The 5,439-nt window shown below is 41.5% G+C and overlaps 1 pseudogene; it reads right to left on the reverse strand.

The window, feature by feature from the left end:
- Positions 1 to 1,172: 1,172 nt before the first annotated feature.
- On the reverse strand, positions 1,173 to 2,674 carry LOC139015451 (putative E3 ubiquitin-protein ligase UBR7 pseudogene; annotated as a pseudogene).
- Between the last annotated feature and the right edge of the window lie 2,765 nt (positions 2,675 to 5,439).

Consider the following 5,439-nt stretch of genomic DNA (forward strand, 5'->3'; position numbering starts at 1 on the left):
AGACTTCAAACCAACTGAAAGGACCTCCCGTCCAATACGGGGTTTTATACAGCATTCCTTGAGGTTCTTCAAAAGATCTTAGTCATTAGGGAACCAGTTGTGGGCATTAACACTTACATACATAAAGCTCATCATTCGCGCAGCCTAGGGAGTCTGCCTCTCCCACAAAAGGCTCTCTCTGCCCTGCTCACAAGTAAGCTTAAGCCAGCATCTTTTCCTTCAGCACAAGTTAAGGGGGGAAATAATTTATTAGGGTTCTAATAACATTTTCATAACAGAACAATATCAAAATAGGTTTGTTTTTAATATATGCTTACGAATATCCCTGATAATATAAAGAAATCCAGAGGACTTTGTAAACCACCAAGATGTCACAGGGTAGCGCCCGGTCTGGTTTCTAGGCAGCAGGAGAGGGACTACTGTATGGCATGTTTTCTCCAGGAAGCCCTGTGAGCGCCACAGTTCTGAAATTCTAACATGCTAGTGCCAGCAGAATTGTGAATGACATTTTCACTTTAAATTTATTAGTAAAATTCCTATCAAAGGTTGGCTTCCTCAATCCTGCCATCAGCCAATCTCCCTGCCCATAACAGACCACAAAACCATCAATCCTGGCCACTCCAGAGGTTCAGCCCAGAGGAAACAAGTTGTGAGATCCCTTGTAAGCCGTGACCCAACCTCAGAAAGCAGGGATGTGGGAGAAGAAGCAGACCAGGCTTGAGGAAGCTTTGACCCAAGGCACCATGATCACAGGGGTGAGGGGACCTAGAGAGGTTCTAGCTGCAGGAAGATGCCCCCAAAGCAGGTCCTGGAAGACAACAGCTCTGTGGCAGAGTAGACACATTTGGGAGTTAAAGACCAAAAAAATTAGAAAAAAAACTAGTTTACTCTCTCAAAACCAAATCAAACTTCTTAAAACTTATAAGGCCCTAACCAGTTTGGCTCAGTGGATAGAGCATCGGCCTGCAGACTGAAGGGTCCCAGGTTCGATTCCGGTGAAGGGCATATACCTTGGTTGTGGGCACATCCCCAGTAGGGAGTGTGCAGGAGGCAGCTGATCCATGTTCCTCTCTCATCAATGTTTCTAACTCTCTATCTGTCTCCCTTCCTCTCTGTAAAAATCAATAAAATATATTTTTTTAAAAACAAACTTAGAAGCAAATAACCCTGGATAGACTGGGGGTGAGGTGGGGGCTGAAGTCTGTGGAATGAGTTGCTTTTAGCTGAGTAAGAAAGAATGCTGGTTGTGAAATCAGCATAAACACTGTAGCTACTGCAGTTAAGGAGAGTGAAGGAAGCTTAAGGTCAGAGGAGGCCTCTTCAAAGAGAGGATGGAAGAGGAACAAATGTGAAATATGCCTCTTTTATTCCTGGATCATTAAGTGGCATTTCCACCGCCTGGCTGAGAAGACGCCTGGCTGAAAAGGAGCCGTACTCCAGTCTAGCTGCAATAATACTGCATCCCATCCACCCTTCTTCTCTTTTTAGACTGAAACTCTTCAAAGAACTGCTGGATGTCCTCTCTCTTTACAACCGTGCCTTCATCAGCAAATCTCTTCAGATAGTCTTTAAGTTCAGTCTTCAAGTCATTATATTCACAAATGAGTTCCACTTGCTGGACTCTGTTCATGCTGCTAAGGGTGTCCATTAAAGGATCTGTCCTGCCAGCCGCCTGGTCAACCTTGCCCTTGTTTTCATAAGCCAGAACTGTGTCATATTCATCTGTCAGGAACAGGACATCTAGATCGCCATACATTTTCATACAGTCTTTGCAGGTACACAACTTGCTACGCCAGTTCAGGGGCCAAAAGGTGGCAGTGTCTTTCTTTATAAAATGCTTAGCTTTAAGCTCCTGAAGTTTGCAGCCAGTCTGTGATTCTGTATTGAGATGTTGATTCTTAAACACTGTCTGGAGATCAGACTCAGAACTAGAGCTGGCACATGGTTCATTAGTCTGCTCTGCTTTAACTGTCTTGACAGCATCCTTTGCATGTTCTGGAACATCCTCTTTGAGGGGACTATCATGATGATCTTCATTTTCAGGTTTGGTAACTTCCTCATCACCAATTCCATCGACATTCAGCACCAACCCATCATTCTCAGCAGATACTTTGGTTACTGCCAATTGTGCAGCGTAAGCCCACAAGAAAGAGCAGCACTTCATACAGGCCTGGCACACCATCTCCTGGAAATCCCCACTCTCGGGAGGCATGGCACCAAGATGCCTTACATGGAACCCATTGGATCATCTCATCTGGAATCTCATCATCAGGATCAGGATAAGATCTCTTACAAATGCAATACAATCCAAAAAAGTTGTCATTATACTTATTGCCAGAATTTATCTTTGCTTTGTCAGGAAATAATTTGCAGTCCAAATTTTTAAACTTGCTGTTTCCACAATCACAATGAAAATTCCTTTTTGTATATAGCTCAAATAGTTTATGACTTCCATGTCACTCATAACTGCAAGCTAGGCAAATTCCTGTTGGTTCTTCTCCCTTGGGGGTGCAGGTACCACAGGCAGATAGTGCTTGTCTCCTCATGGAGCCCTGCAAGTAGGAGCACTTCTCGGAGTCACTGCCACCCAGAACGCGCACACCTCCTTCTCCAACTCCTCGTCCTCCTCCAGGACGTCGACCAGCGACACCACAGGCTCCTCCACTCCGGCCATCCTCAACTGTCACCCCGCTGCAGCTCTGCGCTGGCGGAGGCGGGAAAAGCGGCAGCGGGAGGCGTGGCCGGAGGAGCCAAGGCCTGACTTCTATGGCAGGATCTAAAAGGCCATGGCAGGACTCCCACTCCCACCTTCCAGTAATGATCAACATAATTTGATAAACAAGAACAGATCCAGAGACAAATGTCTGGGGAGGGCTGTTTAGAGAGCAACTAAAGGACTTGTATGCGTGCATATTAGCATAACCAATGGACACAGACACTGGGGCAGTAGGGGCTTGCCCTGGGGTGGGAATGGCTTGTGGGGGGGAGGTCAAATGGGGGGTGGGGGGAAAGGAGACATGTAAAATTTTAGATAAGAAAGAAAGAGCCTTAACTGGTTTGGCTCAGTGGATAGAGCGTCGGCCTGTGGACTCAAGGGTCCCAGGTTCGATTCTGGTCAAGGGCATGTACCTTGGTTGCGGGTACATCCCCAGTAGGGAGTGTGCAAGAGGCAGCTGATCAATGTTTCTTCTCATCGATGTTTCTAACTCTCTATCCCTCTCCCTTCCTCTCTGTAAAAAATCAATAAAATATATTTTTTTTAAAAAAGAAAGAAAGATAAAATAAAAACAAGTTGACCAATTAAAAGAAACAATAATAAATATTTTTAAAAAGAAAAAAAATGTATTGACTTATCAGGGAGTAGTTGTTGAAGCCCAAGAAACTCAGAAAGACACTAGAACTGGTCTAGAATGGAAATGGGTTCACAGATCCCTTGCACAGCAGAGAACTGGAATTAGATTTCCTACAAAAAGTCAGGAACCAGGAAAGAGCTGGCCCACCCTTGATTGGGGGGTAGAAAACACCTTTAACCTTTGAGACATGACCCCAAAGTGTCCTAGACCATAGAAGAAAGAGGAGAAAGAAGGCCACTTTAGCAACTGTTCAAAATCCCAAGCTCAAGTAGCAAAAGGTGAGGACCCAAATCTGTCCTTTAGAATGGTGTGGAAACCTAGGACCAATAAATAACAACAAAAACAAAAAATGCTCTGAACCTTGTGACTCAATAGGGCCCAGCAAGGCCATCAGGACACTGCCCCTTCATAATCCAGGACACATGCAAGACTCCCATGAAAACAAAACTTTCCAATAGATGAGTTCACAATCAATTTTTACAGAGAACTAACAACCACTACAATCAATAGCCAGCTGACATAACAAATGGGACAATTCACACTTTAAGAACCAAAAATAATAGAGTAATCTGAATGTAACTTTAAAATAAGTATGTCTTTAAATCCATGGGAATTTTGTATCAAAAAAAAAGAGGATTGGAAGAATGTTTTTGCCTTGGATTCCTCTGAAAATTACAATGTGTTATTTTAAGGCATCATCCACAATATACAAAAACAAAGAAATAGAAGAGAAAATAAAAAGAGATGTTTTAATGGAAGTCAAAAAGTAGATGTAAAGTGGTAACTGAGTTATCAGACCAGAAGAAAAGACACTGAGACAATGAAAGGAGCTGGAAAAAATCTTCAAAAAACAAAAACAACATCATATCTTCAGAAAGACCAGAGAAAATGCTACCAGATCAAATCTATGAGGCAAGAAAAAGGTGCTATGAAAAGAAACATTAAGGAACAGAAAAAAAAGCCCATTAGAAATTTAAAATTGGACAGCAGAAATTTTCAATTCCAGTAAAATTAAGGGTAACTTCATGGAAAGTAGAAAGATGAAGGTATTGAAAAATAGGCAGGAAGTGATAAGAATATTAGAGAATTAATTTGGGGACTCAACACCCAGATAAAAGAAATCCTAGAAAAAAAATGAATAGTGAAAACGAAGGGTGGAAAAGTAGCAAATAATACAAGAAAATTTCAGAGAACCTGAGTTTCCAAATTAAAAGGATTCACCAGGTGCCCAGCAAAATTAATGAGAAAAGAAAAAAACCACCAAGACACATTAATATGCATTATAAGACTAGAAAGATAAAGAGAATATCCTAAAAGCTTCTAAGAGGAAATTCAGCCATTTACAATAGATCAAGAATTAGTAAAACATCAGAAATCCAGCAACTGTAAAAAATAGAAGAAATTAAGAAGAGCCTGCAAAATTCTGAAGGAAAATAAATTCCAACCTAGAATTCAGAACTCAGCCAAATACCAATGCAGTATGAGAGTAGAATGAAGGCTTTTTGGAAATTTAAGTTCTCTAAAATGTTATCTCCTATATATACTTCCCTCAGCAAAATCCAGTAATACAGCAAAATAAGGGGCTAAACTAAAAGAATGCTAGCTAACATTTATATAGTACCTATTATATCTAGGCTTCTTTTATGTGTCTGTGTGTATGTGTGTGTACTCATTTAATTAAATCCTCATAGGAATTAGCAGAACATTATTATTATTATCCACATTTTACAAAGTGGTAAAGAAAGATTGAGTAATCTGCCCTTTGTCATAAAGCCTGTAAGCAGCAGTTCGGCTCCAGAGCCCATACCTTTAAATAACAGGGAAGATTTAACACCCATTCATAAAAGGAACTTCCTGGACCTGATAAAGCAGCTCTATGAGACTGACAAAAATCGTACACCTATGGATGAGGACATTGGGGGGCGGGGGGAGGGAGTTAAGGGCAGAGGGTGGGGTGGGAACTGGGTGGAGGGGAGCTATGGGGGGAAAAAGAGGAACAGCTGTAATAATCTGAACAATAAAGATTTTTTTTAAAAGCAGCTCTATGAAAAATCTTTAGCTTACATCAAGTATGTCAAACTCAAAG

Source organism: Myotis yumanensis, unplaced genomic scaffold (genome assembly GCF_028538775.1).
Source record: "Myotis yumanensis isolate MYYU_CA2020_CCGP unplaced genomic scaffold, mMyoYum1.0.hap1 SCAF_8, whole genome shotgun sequence".
In the NCBI taxonomy this organism is placed as follows: Eukaryota; Metazoa; Chordata; class Mammalia; order Chiroptera; family Vespertilionidae; genus Myotis; species Myotis yumanensis.